This window comes from Sprattus sprattus, assembly GCF_963457725.1.
Source record: "Sprattus sprattus genome assembly, chromosome: 20".
Classification (NCBI taxonomy): Eukaryota; Metazoa; Chordata; class Actinopteri; order Clupeiformes; family Clupeidae; genus Sprattus; species Sprattus sprattus.
In genome coordinates, this window is record NC_137918.1 from 9,198,320 (window position 1) to 9,222,415 (window position 24,096).

Below are 24,096 nucleotides of genomic sequence, written 5' to 3' on the forward strand. Positions count from 1 at the left end.
TAAGGACTACAACATCTCCAGTGTGGTTCAGGGCATTAATGACTTAAAAATAAACTACATTCATAGAGGTTTGTTTTTAGGCAAATGAGCACTATTCAGGTAGAACTGTATCACAGTTTTTACTTAATAGAAAACAAATAGCTTTTTTTTTAAACGCTATCTTCAAAAACAGGAATGAAGTGAGGCTCTATATAAACATATCAACAATATATGCTATTAACACACAAACACAATATATCTGATAATATATGCTATTAACACACACAAACAAAATATATCTGATAATATATGCTATTAACACACACAAACAAAATATATCTGATAATATATGCTATTAACACACACAAACAAAATATATCTGATAATATATGCTATTAACACACACAAGCAAAAAACATCTGATAATCTGTATAACTTGACTGGAACACCACCCTTTGGCCAGGCACATTCAACAACTCAAGGCATGTAACGCACAGTTCTGCGTTTCTCAAAACCTCTTGAGGCAAAGCTGTACGCGCCAATAAGTGTAGTTACAGTCCAATAACACACACGGAGGAGATTGTTTAGAAGTTACTGATGCACTACCAAGTACACTGTCATGACCCAAACAGTGAGATGACCTCTGACCCCTGAAACCCCTGCTGCTGTGGATGTTCCCCCAACCTGATCACCCCCTCCATCTCCAGCCAGCCCCGTGGCAGCATCCCAGATCGAACCCTTGCCCTCTTCACGCTGTGCCCCCCTGGCCCTGTGTCGAACCCCTTGCCCTCCTCCCGCTGTGCCCCCTGGCCCTGTGTCTGTGGGCTCTATTGATCAGCTGGGAACTCAGTCGATGCTACAGCACCCCCCACTAACTCCTGTGCCTAATGGAGTCAATAATTGTAATTGTGTGACCAGCGAGCGACTTACGCGACTGAAAGGACTCAGCGGGCATGACGGCTTCATTTACCGTAGGGGATGTGGAGCAGGGGGTTGGGGGGGCAGGGTTTGAGTGGATGGGATGGGAGGGGATGAGGGGGGGGTTCATTGGCACATGTTCCTCCAAGCCCAGCAGCATCAGTAGGTCCCCAGGGGCCGGGACTGGGGGATTAATGGCTTGTGTCTTTCCACCGCTCTGGCACGCTGGGCTGCTACTACCTTCGATAAAAATGCAAAGGCCCCTCCCCGCACATCTGGCACTTGCCGATGTGCCCGAGACTAAGACGTCTCAGTGGGGTGGGGAACTCGTCTACCAACTCCCCCCCGCCACTCTCCCGTCACCTCCACCCTCCCCCACAGCCGCCGCGTCTGTTAGGGTGGAGAAGTATAAATGTGTGGAGATATTTTCCACATGATTTTAGCTGCAAAGGAAAATGGCTCTGAGTATAATTAAGAGTATTCTTTTTCATGTTGACTTAAAATTATTTTTATCATTGAATTCTTATCTTATCTTATTCTTATTTAATTCAGCCTCTCTGGTTCTCAAGGCAGAGAGAAAGCTAGAACAAGCTGACATTTGTAGTGCAATTATTTCTATTTTAATGAAACTACAAATACTTTATAAAACACTAACTGAATTCAGGTATACTGAAAAGTTTTACGCACCTTATGTAGGCGTGACTTTGCTAATGATTTAAGTGCAGTAGGTTGTGAAGATGACATCTTGTAAAACAGCACTGTGTTCATTTTGAAACAGCAAGACCTTTCATCCCTTGCAAGATATATTGATGCAAATGTCAGTTGCCAAGTAACCACAAATAATTAGGTCTTTAAAAGAGTCAACCACTTACTCCTCTGCCTTCACAAGGACATGATGGAGGGACTTGTTTATGTCTCGCATCGCAAAATTAAACAGACAAAATAGCCATTAATCAAAAGAAGAGAACTAAAAAACATGATGGATCAAATCATTATGATTCTTAGACAATATCTGATGTAAATACTCATTAAACTATAATATAAATATTTCTATGATTGTTTTCCATTTAATATATTATGTTAAGTGAGAATAACATCTTTCAGAGGAGAAGTTAGATCCATAATCCCCTATAATAATGCCATGGCCTAGTCCAGCCAAGTATTCTCAGACAGATTAAATACTGGCTTTCACCAGTGGACTGTTCTTTTCTATGTGAATCATGATTTTTTGTTTTAAATACTAATGACTTTTAAACACTGTACTTTTAATAGCATTTGGGGAGGATACTTAAAGTAGTTTTGGTTGGTACAATATCAGCATATTGATGTCATGACATGAGATAATTGGATCTTGTCATATAATATTTTATTTTTCATTTTACTAAGAGGGTGATTTTGTGACACTCTTACCAAAAGGTTTGTTTGTATCTTTTATTACCTTGTTATTATATTGTCATAATACTTAAATAATGTGTCATACCTAATTTCTGCAGAATGTTAAGGTTATAAAATGTTGAAGTAGAAAAATGCTTCATAATAGGTAAGAGAAATGCATGTAAACAGCTTTACATAAGCTGTATAGATGTGTCCACATAAAAAATAGCAAACATGTGTGTGTGTGTGTGTGTGTGTGTGTGTGTGTCAGGGACTCTGGAGTTTATTGGGGGGGCGATTAGTCTCTGGTGCCTCCCCCGTCTGCGTGTGGCTTTTGACAGATCTGTGCCCGGCGTGCCACAGAGGAGCGGGCCACAGATGGCAGAATTAGGCGGAGCTGAACAGGGCGGTAAGATTTATCTTTGATCAGCACCTTACTGCCAGATTGTCATCTGTGTTAATGTGATGATAGCGCCTGTGAGATGGATGAAGAAGCTCAGGACACACACACACACATTAATATGCTTAGCCTTAATATGCACACATACACACACACACAAACATACATGTGCATATGCACACATGCACATAGCAACATCCACACACACACAAACAAAATCTCATAAGTGTCGATGTTATGGATGCTGGCACTCAGGCAGGCTGGGATTGGTTTGGCATTCAAAGCCATCTCTCCTCTCAATCTATTCTTAATCCTTTGTTCATCGCAGAGCATACACTTAGTGTAAAGCCAAAGACCTGAGACTCTCCAGAGTTTTCTCCAGTGTATTCAAACATCTGAGGCGCTACGTGTGTGTCTGTGTCTCAGTGTGCTTCTGTTTGTGTGTGTTCCGTACGCATGGGCAAGTGTATGTTTTTGTAGACGTGTGGGTAAGTGTATGTTTTTTGGATACGTGTATCTTCAGGTACACACAGTGACGAGTGTAGAGGATCATGAATATCCATGAGCCTCAGGAGAGTAAATAGGCCCGGCCTGTGAGCTCTGTACTTAACACTGGAGGAAATGAACCAGAGTGTTGAGGCAAGGAATCCCTCACAGCCGAAGCTCAATAAAAACAGCTTCCTTTTACTGAGAAGGAGAAAGGGGGGGTTGGGATGGGGGTGGGGGGGGGACGTGGCGTGACGTGCTTGTCTCCTTCTTCTTCTTCTTCCCTGAACAGCAGCCCTCTCCGGCTCCTGCCGAGGGGAAGCAGGTTGGGGAATGCGGGGGACAAATTCAAAAGATGTGTTTCGCCCCCGGCACCCCTGCCTTGCCCAGTGGGGGTGGGGGGGGGGGGGGGTTGCTGAGTGGGTGTGTGGGTGGGTGCGGGGGGGTTGCGCGGGTTGGGGGGGGAGTGGGGGTGTTGGGGTTGAGGGGAAGGAGAGGTGCACTCTGGCGTCCCATCACAGATGAGGTCCACACACAGCTCTCTCATCCACAGGAGCCATTAAGCGTAATGGCGTGTAGGTGTACTGGAATGTGCTGGAACATCTGTGCATGAAGAGAGGGAGAAGGAGAGAGAGGGGTGTGGGGCAGGGGGTTGGGCAGCACAAGAGGAGAGAGGGAGGGTAGCATGTGTTCTCTTAGGGCCTTTGGGAGCCTGATTAAGAACTGCTTTAGGGATCAGGATCTGGCTCAGACAATGGAGGAGCGAGGGAGGGAGGGAAAAAGAGAAATAAAGTGGGTAGATGAGAGAGGGAGAGAGAAAGGGAGAGAGAGAGAGACGGACGGAGAGAGAGAGAGGTAAAGAGAGAAACAATGCTAATAGATTTGCAGATGCACTGCGGGAAGAACAAAGGATTTTTTTTTCTGCTTTGTGTTTTATTGCTCTAAGGTCCATCTGCTCCCTGAGCTGCATGTGGAGCAGACCTGGTATTCTCTCTATCTCTCTTTCCCTCTCTGTCTCTCACTTCCTCTCTCTCTCTCAATTTCTTCTAGAATCTACCCTGTCCCTCCCCTTTATCCATCCCCCGCTCTCTACCTCCATTCTCCTGTCCATTTCTCTTTCTCTATTTCTTTCTTCATCCCCTCTTCTTCTTTCTACCCCCTCCCTTCCCAGTCTCTGGGGAGCATAGAGAGAGAGAGAGAGAGAGAGAGAGAGACAGAGAGACAGAGAGGCTATGAACATATTGTGCATCATACCAGCAGCAGACAGCTTCAGCAGATGAGCCAACCCCACCATCCCTGCCCGCACGGTATCCGTGCATTCCTCAAACTTGCCGCAAAAACAATGTCATTATCGTCATTGTGCTGCAGAGCGCTGCACTCGAATCCCGAGAAGCTTGTTTTCTGAATCACGTCCATATGTCAGACAAATCCCCCTGGAAGTCCCCTCTCCCTGCTGGGCCTGTTTGTAGGTTTTAAGAGTCATGATGTTGACCTCCACGGCTGTGTAAAGATCTACTTGGTTCATTTTCCAAAAAACTCCTCTTTCTATTCTCGTTTGTACCTTAGTCAGTGTAGTTACTGAAGAATCAAATCAATTAGGGGACATTTCTCAATACATTTATAAATACACATGGTCTTTTACGTTATTGTATGTGGCATATATGGATGTGTTCACTGTCAGCTTATTTAACTTCTCCTAATGGCCATTTAGGGCCAGGTTACTGAATCAAGTCAAGCCCATTTTCTCCTTACCCCCCACCCATTACCCCCCTGGATGTGGAGCGTGACCCTCTCATTGCTTAGATTTTGGGATGAAGCCAACAAGCCCCCTCCCCTCCCCTCTCCTCCCCACCATCCTCCCCTCCCCTCCTCTCCCCTCCCCTCCCCACCATCCTCCCGAGTCCCTTCATCATATGTAATAATGTGATATTTGCTCTCATGCTTTAAGTAGCTGGGATCTGTGGACCTCCCATTTAGACACAACAGGAACTTGGCACACAGTTTGCACAGGTGTAGTGTGTGAGAGAGGGAGAATGAGAGGGGAGGGGGGTTAGGAGAGAGAGAGAGAGAGACAATGATAGAAACAGAGAGAAGGAGAGAGAGAGAAAAAAAATCCTTTTTTCAACATCTGTGTCAGTGGCTGTTGCTATCTGCCCAGAACGCGGGGATGGGAGGCTTAAAATAGCCTGGTGAGTTGGTGGCTGGCCAAGTGTGCTCGGGGCCAATCAGGGAAGTTTCACACGAGAGCCAGGGAGCACCTCTCTCTCCCTCTGCAACGAGAAGAGGCTCACTTGCCCTGATGCTGCTGATGCTGCTGCTGCTACTGCCTGATGCTGTCTGAGCGCCGTGCACACAGGATGTACCTCTGAGAGGCTCCATATGCCGAGCAGCCGGTGAGAGTGTGTGTGTGTGTGTGTGTGTATGTGAGAGGGTGTGTGTGTGAGAGTGTGTGTGAGAGTGTGTGTGTGTGTGTGTGTGTGTGAGAGTGTGTGTGTGAGAGTGTGTATGTGTGTGAGCAGAACAAGCAGGCACATGGCTTTTAAGCAAGCATAGTGTGCCTATGTGTGTGTGTGTGTGTATGTGGAGAAGCATGTGGTTGTGGGTGTCTGGGGATAAATCTGTTTGTATGTGTGTGTGTGTGCAGTGTGCAGTATGCCTGGGTCCAGGACAAATGTATTTCAAGGACCCCCCACCCCCACTAAAGTTACGAATATTTAAAATATGCAACGCCCTTGCTTTATCGTTACGTCAATTTTCAAAAATGTTCAAACTACAGGTTGGTATGAAAGTGTATCACATTACACATTAGTAGCCTAGCCTGTCTTAAAGGCACCCAGTGCAACTTTCGAGGCTTAAAAATAAACATTCAATTTCTAGTCTTTTTTACACGTAGTAAGTTTCAATAACTAATAATAAGCAAAGATGAGACGTTGTTGTGTGGTGAGAACTGATAGAAAATCGTAAACAACAACAATCGCCGACATTTTTTTTTCCAAATCTTTATTCATTGGTGCCACCAATAAATAAAGTAGGATTCCAGTCAATGGAAAAATGGCCTCTCCCCATCGGCGATTGTTGTTGTTTGCCATTTTCTATCAGTTCTCACCACACAACGACGTCTCATCTTTGCTCCTTGAATGTCGATATGTAATGGTATGGAGTTATTGAAACTTACTACGTGTAAAAAGACTAGAAATTGAATGTTTATTTTTCGAGTCTCAAGCCTATAAAGTTGCACTGGGTGCCTTTAACTCATAAGATAATAATATCATGAGGTTTGGGCAATCACTTTTAATATCTAAAGTCAGCATCATGTAAAACACCATCCAGTGATAATGACACATGTAGGCTAAGTGAGTGAATGAAAAAGTAAAAAGCATCATCAGCTCTGAAGATCACTGTGAAGTCCTTAGTCATTAGATTGCAGATTCTGTGCCAACTAGCTCTCTTTTGACAGCAGTGCCAAACCATTCAGTCTCTCTTGAGACATGGCAGAGCGCAAATAGTTTCCATCTTTCTTAAATTAGCTGGCTGTTTTATATGTATAAATATATAGCCAGCTGGTAGGTAACCTATTTAAGTTACAAATAGCCTACTGCAGTGGCTAGCCAGCCAGCAAGCTAACATTAGCCTGTCCAGCATTAGGCTACTGTACATGATACGGAGCACATGTTGGCTAACGTGGGAACAACAATGTCCCACGTGCCTGATGTAGACACTTAGCCATGTGCTCTCTTGCCTGTATAATGTCGTATTTTTGGAGAAAAAATGTGTGAGTTGACATTTTTTTCATGGCTTGATATTGTAAATAAGGGATGTGGGGGTGTGTACAGCTACCCTTAAGACCAAATAATTTTGCAAACATGTAAGGGCTACGTGTTTAGCATGAAGATAAATAAATTGACGACATGTATTTAAAACAAATAATGCAAACACTTTATGAAAACAGAAATTTGAACAGCAATCAATGGGCAACATTTATGAGTGAGACTCACTGTCTCATGCTCTCGCGTGCAACATGTCTGCATCAGAATGTGTCATGCTATTTCTTTAGAAAACTGATGCTTATATAATTTTTAATTAAGTAAAGTTTCTAGCACTGCCCTTTTAAAATGAATTTTTCTACCTTTAGTTAATAGTATTATTTTATAAGAATCCTCTCGCGCATTTTGTACACACACACACACACACACACACACACACACAGAATGTTCTTAATGCACTTTGTATGAAACAAAGCTGAATCTGACGAGTTGACTGACCAATGTAATTGTAAGTTGCTAAAACATAAAGACTGCTTTTTTCTCTCTCCAGCTTGCTAAAAGACATAGTGGTTCTGTTCAAATGATAAGAGTGGTTCTGCATTTAAAGTCAAACACATTAGTCAGTGAGGAAAACCTTTGCAATAGCCTGTGAGCAGAATATAAAGAATAGAGCTCTGACACCTCACTCTGGAAGGGCACATCTCTGAACAGAAAATTGTTGCCTGTCAGTCTGTTAAATGCACTGCCAACCGACAGAGTTGTTTCATTTCCTGTCTGATGCTTTAGTACATTTATGCCTTCAAATGTACTACCTGACAGGAAAACACTGTGCCGGGTTTTATGTGCCCAGGTCCTGCAATTTGCACAGTCTGAGGCATTTTGGGTCCACTGTTGCAGAATGCTGTGCCTTGGTAACTGCTACTCTCGCCTTGGATTCGGCCTCACTGTCTCAGAAGCTTCTAGATGTCCATCTCTTTCCCTAACAAAGGTTAGTATCTATCCACAGAGCCACTATGTACGCTCAGATTCGTATTCCCCCACCACAGGTTTCTCCAAAGATAATATTTACCATGTGCAATCGAACCAGTCCATGGAAATGCTCACCGATCAATAAAAAGCACCGAGTAGAAAGCTATTTAAAACAGCAGTGCGTGTAGTTAAGATGTTTAACGCATCAATACACATCACACAAAATCAAAAGCCTTTCACTATCAGACAAAGCAACGTGTCTGAGTCAAGATGAATTGAAGGCTCCTCAAAGGGGCAAATCCATCAAGTGCCTTAAACGATTGGGTGCTGAGTAATTTAGTGTGGATATGCGGGTCGGGTCGTGGATCTGCCGGTGTTGATGCGTGCCCCAGCCATACTGATGTGGCGTGATTAATGCAGAGAGCGAAGCGCAGATGCTCTTGCGCCTCGTCAGAGTCACGTCGTATTGATTCACATTTGCCACAGGTTAGTCAAACAGCAATCTCCTAGCTACCTCGAGCTTCTGCAATCTCTCTCTCTCTCTCTTTTCTGCTTTTCTCTCTTTCTCTCTCTCAAGGGAGAAATCGCTCAATTGAGAACAGAATGGCCTTGTTTGATTGGTATGGCTGAAAAAGAATGATTGTCATCACTTCAACTGTGCTCAATGTGTAAATAGCCCCTCATCATTGCTAACATCAATACCTTTGCAGTTTAATTGCCATTTTGAATTTTCCTTAAAGATTTCACTCTATTCCTTGAACAGGTTTGTCGTGTAGAAGAATATATAAATATTTAACAGACACCTCACTGATGCATTCTCAGCTGTAAACAAATTGTCACCTGCAGAACACCTTCAACACTACGTAGTCTCTCTCTTCAGCAACAACATAATTACCTGCTTTTACATAAGACAGTGGCTATGGCAGATAAGAGGTGAATTGTATAGTTACCTTTTTCTGCAGAGCCATATGGTATGGTATGTTGCGGTACACAGATGCTGACAAACTTGGGGACTAAATGTGGGTAGGAGCTTTGATCAAGAGCTTAAGCCTCCAGTGGATTGGGGAGTGTCTTGGTTATGTTCTAGTGTGAGCTGTGATGTTGGACCTGATGCTCATACCACAAAGGTACCAAGCTAAAGAGGACCTGCTTTTCATTCTCATGCTCCTGTAGTGTAAAACGCCACCATGCAGTGTTGAATGCCTTTTTAACAGATGAGCACAATGTGATGGTAATGGTCTGTCCATAACGGCACTATTACCGATTTTATCATGATTACACTCCTACTGTCCAGAAGATGATCACTGAACCGTGCGTACTGGTGGTATGGGGACCAGCTCACCATTTTCCCTGGTGGAGGGGGATGCTGGGATTGATGTCCTGACCTTTCCCGTTCCCCATTTTCCACTCTCCCTTCCTTCACAAAGCCATTAACTTGGCCATCTGTGCAGGAACCTCTGTCATTTACTCCTCATCATTACGCCGTCCACCTGGTCACGTGAATTAGAGGTTGGGAAGATCGAGCTTGGTGAAAAAAATGTGAATTTATTCAGTCAAAAGAGAAATTCGCTACTATTCTCTGCTCCTGTGGGGTATGCATGCTCGAAGGAAATGCATTGTAATGCATAGCTGCGCTGAAGTGGGTAATTGCATGCAATCAGAGAGAATATATGCAGCTGGACTTTTTTTGCCACACACTCAAATGAGAGGAGCGGGAAGGCCAACCACTTAACATTGCCATTGTGTATCAAAAGAGAGGGGTCGATGAAGAGCCTTCCAAATTGAATCTCCGCAAATTGGCCGTAAAGCGTAAATATCATGCCACCAGTCACTGGGCTTTTAAATGAAAAGAAAAACCCAAACATAATGCTTAAATATATGTGAGTCTGCGCAAAGGTAATGCCCTCTGCCAAACAATAGCAATGCATCATTTAACACACGGACACGTATGCAGAGGTCCTGATGCATATTTGGTTATCTGCTGATGGAGTTTCAATTGTAACAACGTCTATTTGTGGGTGTGTGTTTGTGGGTTCATGCACATACATACAGTATACACATAACCACAGCCAGTGCCTCTCAAATGAACAGCCACATATATGAAACCCGCACACTCACACACTCATCCCCAAACACACCTCAACCACACGCTTGCCACCTCATTACAGATAGAATGTGTTATCCCAACAGCCTTCTGGCTAACTGTTCTTCACTCACTTCAACTTTCCTCACTACAAACAAACGCACACACACACACCCTTGCAACCACATGTCAAACCTCAGATGAGGCGTCTCATGTGTGCGGCACCTTTATCTGTTTCCACGTCTGCACAGAACACATGTGGCGGAAGAGAGAACCAAAGCTCTGGAAAAGAGAAACATTTGATGTAGTCCCTTTAGCAACGCTAATAAAAAACAGAGGCTACTACGAGCATAGCGGCCAAGAATGAAGGGGGAACTTAAACTGAATTATTTATTTGTTTTCCAAAGGAAACCAGCACTCACCACTATTAGCCATGACTCATGAGTGCTGTTTATTTGTAAAGGAATTCTTGCTCTCCACTGTACAGCATGTGGCCACAATTATACCACTCTATCCTCTTCAGCTCCATGCGCAGAAGATGCATCTTTTCAGTGCATCATGTCCACGCTGCCCAAGCCTCTCTTACCCTGTCTTGATGACATGCCAATGAAACCCATGGCAAATAGCTGTGCACAGTGCTAATTAAGCATAATTATTGACCATCACGATTTTGCCTGTTTAGTGTGATTGAGTGATCTGTTCATGACAGACAGTGGAAAGGAGGTAATGTCTGGGAAACAAAAGGCAAAAAGATTCCAACGTTTTTCATACTTGAGTCGGTCACTTCCCTGGCCGTTCTCCAACAGCTGTCTTCCTCCCAGTAAAAGAGCAGTTTGGGCACCGTCTGGGGAAAACATCTTGTTTCGTTTTATTTTTCTGTTATCCAGAGACCTTTCTTTTCCTCTCCCAGCTCCTTCCCTTCCACTCATTTGTTCACCAGGGAAAACACAAGTAAGATCTCAGCGACCTGGAATCACTTCTGAAGCGAGTGTGTCTCTGAAAATGTATTTGTACATGTGAGTGAGTGTGTGTGTGTCTGTATGTATGTCTGTATATGTGTGTGTATGTATTTTATAACTAGCAACATATGTGCCTTTCTGTGTGTGTGTGTGTGTGTGTTGATATACGTCTAAGCATTTGTTCTTTAATCGTGTGTATGTTGATATTCACCAATATCCATTTCAGTCTGAGCATGAATGTATGTCTGTTTGTGTGTTTCAATGTGTCAGTCATGTGTGCCTCTGATCTCGCGCATGTATGGTTCTCATACTGTATGCGTGTTTGAGTATTTAACTGATGTGTGCGTCCACGTGCATGTTATGTATATGTATACGTCTGATCTTGCGCATGTATGGTTCTCATACTGTATGCGTGTTTGGGTACTTTACTGATGTGTGTACATGCGTCCATGTGCATGTTATGTACATGTCAATGTCTGACCCTAAACATATAAACACACAAAACTAGAGAATGTATATGTGTATGAATATGTGCATGTACGAATATGGGTGTATATAGGTGCATGTGTGCGTGAGTCTATGTGCTGGTTTAAGCAACCCTGCTTCAGTTGGTTGTTCGGAGGTGGTGGCAGCTTCTCCTGTCTAATTACACCACTATTAGTTTCTGCCCATAGCCGGTGACAGGTATGAATGGGAAGTTGCCACGCGGCCTGCTGATTAATGACGTCCAGGATAGCAGTTTAATTGTTGGGGACGAGCGGCGTCAGAGGCAGAGGAGTGATGGGAACAAGCGCACACCTGTGATTAAGCTCCTGATGAACATGCCCTTATCTCTCGCTCTCTATTACTCCTTCGCTCCGTTTGGCTCTCCATCTCTCCTGTCGGAGTGTTTGTTCATCACGCCTTGCCAGCTCACTTCCTGCTCCTCTGTCTTTTTATTTTTTTTGCATTTCGGGGTATTTCTGTCTCCCATCTTCCGTCCCTTTTTCTTCTGTTTCACTTGTTTTCTCTCCATCCCTCTCTTTCCCTTTCTCTCCTCCCCTTCCACACTCTCTCTCTCTCTCTCTTGCCCTTAGCGTTCACTGGCGTCTGACCCCGTCTCTGTGGGGAGGATCTGGAGGACCAATGGGAGTCCGTCTCCGTCGCCCGGGTGACTGGTGGGCCGTGAGGAACGGGGTGCAGAATTAATAACGTGTGTGATTTAGCGCACATCTGCCACATGTGGAGAAGGGGATGGGGGATTCTATTAGCCTGCAGACGCACGCACGCCTGCACACACACACACACACACACACACACACACACGGGCGCGCACACACACACACACATACACACACATAATTAACCTGGTGCTCAGCACAGCTGCTGGCCTGGACTCCACTGCTGTGGTGAGTGTGGGTGGTGCCGCACCGCTAAATCAATCTGCTCTAATTGCCGTGCCCTTCTGTGTGCCTTTAACAGTTTCCTGACGGCGCCCACCGCTGGTGAGTCCGTCAGCATCCTCACTCTTACAGCATGCTCTCTCTCTCTCTCTCTCTCTCTCTCTCTCTCTCTCTCTCTCTCTCTCTCTCTCTCTCTCTCTCTCTCTGTTCACTCTCTCTTCTCCTCTGCTCTTCTTTCATATACCCTCCTCTTCTCTCACACCTTGTTTGTTTTGTCTCCTATCTCCTGCATCCTCTCAATTTTGAGAACAATAGGCATGACACTTTACACTTTAAACAAATACAGTATAAATAATACAAAATTAAATAAAACGTGAAGCATCATTTTTAGTACTTTTCTGCTTCCTCTACTGTCCTGGATATGTAAACCAAAAGCTTACTCAGGTGTTGTATTGACCCTGCTAGTATATATCCTAGCTATCTCTCTCTTCTGTCACAGCAGACTCCTTTGTCACACTGATTCTGTGCGCTTAGTTCTCAAGAGCCTGCGAGCCAGGAATGTTTTTGGCAACAGTAGCTGCGTTTCAACTATCGGGCCCAATGCAGCCGAGCTAGTGCGTACCAAGGCCAGCTAGGTTAGCTAGTGCTTACCAAGGCCAGCTAGGCGAGCTAGTGCGTACCAAGGCCAGCTAGGCGAGCTAGTGCGTACCAAGGCCAGCTAGGTTAGCTCGTGCGTACCAAGGCCAGCTAGGTTAGCTAGTGCGTACTAAGGCCAGTAAGGCGAGCTAGTGCGTAACAAGGCGAGCTAGTGCGTAACAAGACCAGCTAGGCGAGCTAGTGTGTACCAAGGCCAGCTAGATTAGCTAGTGCGTACCAAGGCCGGCTAGGCTAGCTAGTGCGTACCAAGGCCAGCTAGTGCGTACCAAGGCCAGCTAGGCGAGCTAGTGTGTACCAAGGCCAGGTAGGCGAGCTAGTGCGTACCAAGGCCAGTTGCATTTCCATTGTCACTTCAAGGGCTTGAACGTGCCTCCTCGTAGCTAGCGGCCAGGGGCTTCTGGACCGCCAATTACCCCTTGGGCCAAACAGGGCTAACTGGTCCTTGAGGCGGTGTTAAGGTGAAGGCAGAGTAGCATAGTCATGTAAGAGGGGTCCAGTGCCAAAACAAAATAACTAGTCACTATCACATAACCTATGCTGTTATCTCGCTACCATTGTACTATCAATTACAATGTAAATTATGTAAACAACTGAGGCTAGCTTGCTATCTAACAGCGAACTATGCCTATAGCTGGCTTGTATTAGAGTCTTAAGGCTACACGTGATATGGATTTCTAAATTCATTAGTATTCCAGTACATGATAGTTTTAAGTAAAATAAGAGGATACGCTTTATTTGAGTGTTAACATTCCCTCAAGAGAAGACCAGCAACAGCAAACAAACAGCCACCTCATTTTCCACTGCCTTCCTTTTCTTACCTTATTCTGCCGTAGGTTGTCGGTGCCTGACATCCAGACTTCAACGCATGAAACCTCAACCTGAACTTCCCACTCGCTTGTGAAATGGGTGGATGAGTGAGGTTTGTACTGAGGCAGCATGGGCGGGTTTAAGGACAATACTGTGGAGCTATTGGCCCGATAATAGAAACACAAATGGTTTCTGTATTCATGGCTTGAGGCCCCAGGGCCATTAGCCCCGGTTGGCCCGAAGATAGCCCTAACTCACACTGACCCGATACAGGAAACATGGCTACTGGCAGTGGGGCCGGAGCAGAACAGAGCTCTCATCTGGTCCCTCTGATAGAGCTGTGGGTGTTGCGTGAAAAAGGAAATGAGTGGAAAGTGATTCATGCCAATCTGTTTTCAGTGGTTTTCTCCCATGACTTCTTGTTTTTTTGTGGTCGTATCTACAGAGTCAAGTTGCTATGAAGATGTCAATGATGCCAGAAGTGGAAAATGCCTGGGTTTGAGCAGAGCCGTACAAATTGGTGGAGCTTAGAATTATGATCCACCTCAAATAAAGTACTAGGGAAGCACACTGGGTGAGTAAATGTAAAAAAAACACTAAAAACATTTAATCTTTTTTAGAAGAGTCCTCTCTCACAGCACATTATTCTTTCTATAACAGAGCATACCGTATGTATAATATCATCTCCTGGATGATTGATGAGAAACATCTGAGGTCTTTTACATTAGAATGTAATCAAACCAAATGGTACCTGAGACATTAAAGTGGCTGTAAAATGCCATATCTCACACAACCCCACAGAGGGAGAACAGCAGTACTGTTTGCACTTATTTATGGGCATGTGTGTGTGTGTGTGTGTGTGTCTGTGTGTGTGTGTGTGTGTGTTTGGTTTGAGTATGGATCTGTGTGTGTGTAAGCCTCTGTTATCAATCATATTTCTGTGAAATTAACTCTCTCTTTTTTTTCTCTCGCTCTGTCTTTCTCACACACACACACACACATACACACACACCTACACAAACCCTCCTGTGAGGGCACTGACGTGCTGCACTGGCCGTCGGTGTGTTTTAGCATGATTACATGCGTGACTCTCGTTAGCCATTAGTGCACACAGAGAGCTGTAGAGGGAGGTGCGGGAGGCACTGGAGATGTGGTGTAAACAGCTGGAGCAGCTCCCCAGGGGCAGTGGGGAGAAGCGGGGTCTGTTCGCTCGCTCGCAGCATAAATCCATCACACATATTTCAATTGGCCAGGCAGCGTTAATAGACACTGCTGCTGGTTAATATTTTATGAACTGGCTGGTGGGGCCATCTCGCCGCGCAAGGGAGAAAGGGTAATCAAGAAAAAGGTAATAGCTGAGGAGAGACTCACATCATCCATTTTTAATCCTGACAGGGGATGGGGGAGGGAAGTAAATTGGCAAGTGCAAACACACATACACACACACACACGCGCACAGACACACACAGACCCAGACACACACACACACACGCACACACACACACACTCACAGATGCCAGCACTAGCTTGCAAGCATCCAAATAGTTGGCTCATACATGTGGAATGTACTTATTACTACTCATCACACTGACAAGTGGATTTAGCAAAGAGACGTCTATAAATCCAATGTTGCACAAAGATGCATAGAACAAAGAGAAGAAGGGGAAAGAAACAGAACATCAAAAAGTCAACACAAACATAACAGAGGCCTTGTTAAAGGGGAAATTACAGACTCTGGATGGCTCGTAGTATTTTGTCTGTCCAAAAGCTAATATCTTCCATGTTTCCATCAGTGAAGCTTGCTTGCCAGAGAAAGGTTTTTTACTCTTTTGTAGAGCTGTAGTATAATTAGGCTGAGTGTTTGTGAGAGTGTATTTGTGTGTGTGTGTGTGTGTGTGTGTGCGTGTGTGTGCGTGTGTGTGCGTGTGTGTGTGTGTGTGTGTGCGTGTGTGTGTGTGTGTGAGGATGAATGGGATTCTAAGCCCACCAGTTCCTCCATGTCTCCACGGCACACCGCCTCACACATCATACTGCTCTCCAGCGGGAACAAATATAGAACTGAGTCAATTCAAATAGCAGCCGATGTTCACCAGAGCAGGGCTGAAGCTGATCAGCTCCACATTCAGGCAGCGTTGGGGCGGTGTGTTGTTGATAAATGCCGGCGGTTCTGTGGTTCTCAACAAACTGGTTCTGTGGCATGGTTAGTGTTGCTGGTGCTGATGACGCTGGACCCTACACTCTATACAAACAAATACAGTAGATGGATCAAACAAGTGTGGTTCTGGGTTACAAAGGGCTCCTAACAAGGGAAAACTCGCATAATCCTGATGACCTCATGGAAGTTTTACAAAGAACAATTTATCAGATGGTTTTTAATCAGAACCATTGAAGGTTCTTCTAAACGAAACTATCTGAAGAAGACTTCTGCGCACTTAACTGCACTCTTTTTTGAGCTGACAATGACAAAGAGACTGAGACCTCAACCCTATAGGCAGGAATCCCCCAGATCCTGAGGGAGTAACACAGACTTTAAACCCAGATGAGCTTTTGATATGGACTCCACAGTGACCTGAGCATCCAGGGAGGGGAGCGAGGAGCACCAGCTCTGGGAGTTCAGCTGTGAATATAAGAGTGGAATGATCAAAGAGGGAAGATATGCAGAGATGGATTGAGACCGAGCAAGAGAGAGAGAGAGAGAGACAGACAGACAGACAAAGGGAGATTCATGCCCTTCAGATCCCCTCTGAAGTTATCTCTCTGGCATGATGATGAGAGCAGTGCCCTCCCCCTTCTCCTCTCCCTTTCCCTCTCCTTTCGTTCTTTTTCTGTTCTTTTCTTGTATATTTGATCCTTTTCATTTTCTTTTCCTTTACGGAAAACAAACAATTCGAAACTAGTCAGTGAATGCACATCTCACACCAAGAAAGTGTTGTTGATGTTGAGAATGTTGATTAATGAATTGAATGCTTTTGTTTTAATTTCACAATCCTCACACTCAATGATTGACAGAGCTGTTGCATCCGGCAGCATGAGCAAGATTTCAGAGTGTTTGTGTCTATGTGTGAGAGAGGAGGGGACAGAGAGAGTGGATAATTGTTTGAGTGTTCAGCCTCTCCACTTGCCTCCCTCTCATCTTTGTACCTTCTTGAATGGATTGAAAACTTCTCCTCTTTTCTCTCTCTCTTCTTCTCTTCACAGCCCCCCATCTCCCCCTCTGTTCCTCTGCTCTTTCTTGGCCTATCCCACTTCCATGGGAGTGTTTAAGCAAACCAGGGTGAAATCATTGCACTAATTAAGAGAATCCTGGGGCTTGGGTGTCCTGGCCAGGAGCCCTGAGATGTTCTGGAGGAGAGACGGGTCTGTTTGGAACATCTGGACCAGGTCAGCGGGGCTAAACCAGGCCAGAGCCCCAACTCCTGCGCTCCAATCAGGGGGCCGCGCTCGAGGATGCTCGACACCTGGACCAATAAATCAGAGGAGCGGAAGAGTTGCCATGGAGATGAGGAGACACGAGGATGAGAGAGAGGAGAGGCAGGGGCATGTGGCTGTGTCAGGTTAGGGCTCCAGGTCTGAGACGGAGCGGTGCGGAGGTTGAGGGAGGCGAGGGGGCCGACTCTGACATGGATTAACGGTCCAAAAAGAGCGATTGTTTTCCCTCTGGCTGGGTGGAACTCCCAGCCCTCCCCCACTTGGCAGCAGTGGTAGCAAATGTGAAAGCCAGATGTGGAGCCTTGAGTGCAGATGTGAACGCTTAGAGGCCAAGAAAAAGCTAATCTCACAACCTGGGAACTCATACACTCTCCCCTGTGTCAGTCTCTCCCTTTCTCTTACTCTCTCTCTCTCTCTCTCTTTACTCTCTCTCTTTCACTGATACACATTTTCGTGATGAACCAAGACATCTCCAGTCCTACTTCATTGTGAATAATTTATTTAGGAAATGATAACACCACAGTGCAGTGGTCCAATAAAGAGCATTAGACACTCGTTAAATCTCCTCACCACTTTAGAAAGCAGCTTCCAGGAATCCCCAGAATGACTGAAACAAACACTGCACGCAGCACTGTATTTAGCAACAAAGGAAGCAACTCAACTCCGAATGTATCAACTCAAGAAACTGTTTGTCAATGCTTCAGAGTGTCCTATGACTTTATACATTTGGGTGATCACTTAAGGGAAGGTGTGAGCAGTTTTGAAATAAAGGTTTAAAATAAAGAGTAGAATAGGAGTCAAATAAGATCAGCCCTCAGCCGGCAGGCTTGATCGAAAAAGCCTGCCCTCTCAAAAAAACAGGTCATGCAGAGCAGCTTGATTTCAACGTCTGTCATGATTAGTGAAAGAAGCATTCTGGATCAATTGCTATTCGCTCACGATATGCTAGCTGGTAAAACTAACGAAATCTCTTTAAATGGACTGACTTTGACATTATGACAAACTAGTAACTCAACAACTGTCCTAACACAGCCAAACATCAAGCAAACATCAAGCAAGTGCAACACAAGACAAAGCAAGACGGCAAATAAGCTACTTACTAGTTCGACAGTAGAAAGCCGGGCAGCGTCAGGCAATCTTACATTAAGCAGTTATATGCCTATGGACCCTGGTATGGCAATGGCACAGAGGCGATTCTCCATATTAAAATTCATTGTAGCGCCCCAATTTTTTTCAAATTGTTATTTTTAAAACTGCTTATCCTAACCCTAATCCTGAAGTATAATTGTTGCATACTGTTACTTTAAAGACCTTCAGTTAAAAAACCCAGAGCCACCATCTCTCATTATCACTCCACTACCAGCTTAGAGGTGCTCAGGACAGAGACAGAAACATCCCTGTTATTAACAGTGAAGGCACAAATCATCTTTTCCATGTCTTTTCTTCTCTTGAAAGACACAGTGCATTTAAGACCACCAGCTCCCCATATAGCACCTCGCAGGCACGGGCTCAATAACTCACAACTCTGTCATACATCATCGTTAAGCTCAACACTCTTGTCAGAATGAGAGATGTTCACGGCTGACCCTATGAGGTCAGTTTACTGGCCAAACTTCTCAAAAGCTCCAGCTTGTTCAGAGTTCTGAAATATTCAGCAGATCCTGCAGCCAAGCTGTCAGAAGAGAACTCAAACACTAACACAACCAAACACACACACACAAACACACACACAAACACAGACACACACACTCACACACACTCACACACACATAGACACACACACACACACTCACAAACACAGACACACATAGACACACACACACACACACACTTAGACAGACACACACACACACACAGACACACACAACACACACACACACACACACTCACAAACACAGACACACATAGACACACACAGACACACACAGACACACACACACACAGAAGCACTGAGAGGAATGAAGATGAACCCAGCATTGCCCCTTTGCATTCATGACCACAGCCCCCCCCCGGCCCTCCCCTCCCTCCCCCTGCCTCTGTTCTCAGCCAATGGGTATTGATTAGGCCCCCTTGGCCAGGGTGAGGGGCACCTTATGGTGACAGGCTGACTGGTGCCTAGTGATCATCTTTATTCAGGCGGTGTAGGGGGGCTGGTGGCGTGTGTCTCTGTGTGTGTGTGTTTGTCCATGTGTGCAGTGGCCTCTTCCAGGCTTTTCAGGGAATAAACATGGCGGTAGGTGGGGAGCACCTCTCGCTTTCTCCGTGTGTGTGTGTGTGTGTGTTGTGTGCGTGTGTGTGCGTGTGTATGTGTGTCTGTGTTTGTGAGTGTGTGTGTGTCTCGGGCAGCTGTCAGCTGGTCTCTTACAGGGATGCACTCGCTCTACAGCGCATCCCATCTGAGTCTCCGTTGACCTTTGACCCCGGCGTGCTCTCAGAGGACTAATAACACATCCCCTGATTTACTGAGGGGGAGCTCCACGCTGCTTATGTTTAATAAGCACGACGCAGGACAGCCCAGCCCTCCCCCATACAACCTCCGTGGTAATTACCTCATATCCATCTTAGCCTGATTGGAGATCAGGAGTCGGGGGGGCCACACATGGGGTGAAGATCTGGAGCTAGCAGGACAGAGGTCGGGGGGCAGGAGCAGAAGAAGAAGAGGGAGATTGCTTTATCTTATTGAGAAGAAGCGGAGCTCTTAGAATATTGGATTTTTTTTTTAAGATGTGTGATTTATGCTCCGTTATGTAAATGGAATCAATTTGATTTCACTCTCCATTTTCTTCATTAGAGCCTAGCGAGCTTAGTGAATGCAGATCCAAATAAGTCTGCCCTGAGAGAGTGTATGTGTATGGTAAACAGGGATACGGGCACAATCTTATGCATCCAGAGAGAAGTACTTAGAGGGAAAACAAACATGCTGTTGATAATGACGATAGTGGTATGACAACGAGGGTGAACAGCAATTAAATGACTAGGACCAACAGAATGAAGTAGTCTAATATGAAACCCATTGGGGCGACAGTGGTACAGGAGGTATAGAGAAGTCGTTTAGTAATCAGAAGGTTGCTATTTCGATTCCCTGGCCAAGCGTCCTTGAGCAAGACACTGAACCCCTAATTGCTCCTGATGTGCATTGTGCCATCAGTGTTAATGTATACATCCTTCTAAGTCGCTTTGGATAAAAGTGTCTGCTGAATGACTAAATGTAAAAATGTAAAGGTAATCGAGGATTGATCCTGCTCAGAGTCTCTGCACTGGCTTCAGTCTGCTCACCAGAGGTTGGGACTGTGGTCTCGCATGCCTTGGTAATGATGCGCTTCAATGTCAGAACTCCAGCAAACAGCATCCAACTCAAACGGAGTGCAAATTCATTACAGATAAAGTTCTGATGGAACCAGCCCTCTGTGTACATCTGAGGAAGACTTGTGCTTTTCACTCCTTAATGATGGACAGAGAGACAGAGAGAGAGACAGAGAGAGAGAGAGAGAGAGAGACGGGCAGGAGCTAAAGTTGTGAACTAGCTTTGCCAAGGGATCCATACAGATAAAGAGATATCACACTGGCAACACTGATTAGTTTCCCAATCAGGAACCCTCAGCTGGGACTCATGGTGCACCACATGGGAAATCTTACCGGGCCGAAAGCAGTTTGTCTCCACCAGAGCAATAAAGAAATGAAATAAATAAATGAAGAAAATAAATAAATTAAGAGAGAGAGAGAGAGACGGGAAAGGGAGAGTCGGGCAGGAGCTAAAGTTGTGAACTAGCATATAAAGAAATGAAATAAATAAATGAAGAGAATAAATGGGATGTGCCAAGTGTGTCTTCTTCAGAGGACCTGCCGTCTGTGGTCTGACAGGTTATTTTTACAGCGCTGCTGTGCTTGGCGGCGTGGTTCCCTCACTCCCAGAGGATGAATGGATGTGTGCGTGTCAGCACGGAGACGTGGATATGCATGCAGGCTCGGCCCGAGGGGGGTATTTTTAGAGGTACGGGGTGATGACGAGGTGGTGATTTTCAGTAGTTCCTCAGAGAAAGATAACAGAGATATACCTCTTCCAACACGAGGAGTCTGCGTTAGATCATAATAATATGACAGCTTCTTGATAGGCCCGACAGGCGCAGACAATGTATGGCACAAGAACACACAGAAATGCGTATCGAGGGAACGGAAAAAATTGGCAAAGGAGTCATTCTGTTACTGAGTGACATTCTGCAATTCTCCCCAGTGCTGCCACAGCACAATATGACATGTCTGCGTCGTAACTAAGGCTGTACTGTTCAGATCATTAGTTATAGTATGTGTTGTTCATTCTTACAGAATATGAGTCAGAATCTTACCCCTGCAAAACACCAAGTGCTGACATCCTTGAATGCATGACTGCATCTTGTTGATCAAATGTCCCCAATGTCCTGTGTAACTTTAGGGCAATACCGTGTTTGCAGCCCCCATCCTCTGACAAGGCCCCACAACACAGACAGTGTTCTGCTGGGGAGGACATTAGGAACGAGAGATAGCTCAAGCAAATACGGCCACAGTATGATGAGACACAATAACTGAGTTATGTCACCGTATGTACTTTGGGCTTTTATAATTAAAATGGCATTCTCCTGAGTAATGGTTCAAGTGGACCTGAAAGCTTGAAAATTGCAAATAAACCTGTGGTCAGATTAACCTTTTGCAAACTTGCAAGTGTTCTGCCCCATCAATACCTGAGGAGACTTCAGTCTTAGTCATTTCCTTCCATTCGTCACCTTTACTAGGACCCTCTTAAGCAGCTGGTGAGTCACGCGGCGCCCAGTGTAAAAGTGGCCAGTGGGGGGGGACAGGGGAGAGTGGCCGTGTGCTGGCAGTATTGTAATAGTCACCTTCACGTCTGCTTTCCAGGGCGGCTGAGCATTTCCTTTCTCCCTGACTTGGCCTGCTTGGCCCGGGGGCTTTGTCCTGATCCTCCGTCTCCTCGGGTTAGTCATGGTGTTTGCACCGCGCCGAGATGGCCTGTTCACGCTTGACCTTTTCCAGTCACATCACTCTCAGTACTCCTCTCACTCTCTCTCTCTCTCCATCTCTTTCTCTATGACTTTGAAAGAGTTAAAGCTCACCTGAACCCCAGTATGTTTAATTATACCATGTAAATACTTTTAAAACTTAGGATAAAGACGTCTCATGTATTAGTGAATAGTATATACTCCTGCTTCGCGAGACATCCATTCTGCAATTATCCTTTTTATCAATATGTGCCCTGATTGCAGTTTATTAATAGCATTCTTAGTGAGAACAAAGGAAGATAAAAAATAAGTCACTCATTCACCGCAGGTAGAAGAAAAAAATAAAAACCAGAATAGAAGGCCTGTGAGTGCTATGAATTAGTATAATTAGTCAAGTTTAAAATGCAGATTTAAATGTGCTTATTAATTCCATTCTGCTCATTTCATATGACTGACTACACTTAATTAAATCACATTGATTAGACCTTTCTGAGACTTCCCCCACACAACCACATAATTATGACAAAATAGAGCACTTGATTCAAAATCTACATGATGTCTAAGGAGTTCTTTTCCTTTTCGACAGCCCTGGAGGTGCGGAGAGCTCCTTGGGGCCACCTTGAGTAGGCTTTTCTGAACCATCTTGATTGAAGGCTCACTCAAACCTCTCTATGTATGGTGCCCAATTAAAGGGAGCCAGGAGAACTTGGTTGGTTTACTTGCATACACCACCTGTGAAATGGGAAGCAGGAGAAATGCAGGAATATAATTTAGAGAAAAAAAATCAACCAAGGCCTGTTGTACCTGTAAGGTATCAATGTTATACAAAACGAAGAGATTAGTGGAAACAAATGCTGCCAAGAAACGGTGTAATCTATGTTCCTGTGAATAGGTACCAGTGGTGAATCAGTGTTTTTTTCTTGCAAATAGATACATACACACAACGAAATAAATAAATAAACCGTTGGAGAGAAGAACGGTAGAAAATGCCGTAGAAATGCGGCAGGCATAAAAAAGCAAGCCGCAGGAGTGGATGAGTTAATGGCTGATAGCCGTATTGTTCCTAAAGTGTTTCCCGGGCTTTGATTGTGATTTTGAATGGGAATTATCTCAGTGGGGGGGTGGCTTTGTCATACTGTGAGTACTGTTCATTAACACAAGCGCTTTTCTTTGTCTGGCTTTTTGTTTGGCCGTACACTTGATTTTGATGACACCCAGCCCTGTACCAGCGATGGTGATGGTGGTGGTGTTGTGTGGAGATGAGGCATCTCACTGTGGAGTGCTCTGTCTGCCAGAAAGACTGGGCTTTTTCTGTAATGTGTCAATCTTATCTTCTCCCACTGCTCTTACAAAGGGCATGAGCAGCGAGAGCAGAGGATGGACTTCTCCATGTGACCACAGTATACGTCATGAAACAAGAAGATTTTCACATCTGTGAGGCGTTCAAGAGCTGCATTGATCATGTGTCCAATCACAGCTGTAATAGATAGAAATAGAATAGTGAGGTGGGGACATTGGACTTCCATCACAAGGGCCTCTCTTAGGACACACTTTTAACATATGGTAGATTATTATGACCATTTATCCAATTACAGGCATAGGATACGTTTGTGCAATGAATAGTATCTGGGGCATTAATTAAAGTGTCATCGACAAAAAAAAAAAAAGAGTTGTCTTGACAGTGTGCTGTGAACTAAATAATTAGCAGGCAGGGTTTACATTTTATTCTCCGGGTGTGCCTTTTTTCAGGGATGGATGGTTAGATTCTATACATATTTTAAGCTGAAATGTTCCAGAATATTTTGAAGAAACAAATATGAAGGCATGCTTGATTTGTCTGTAGGTTAATGTCTAAAGAATACAAGTGGGTGTATTCCCATCTGGCTGGCCTCAAGTGC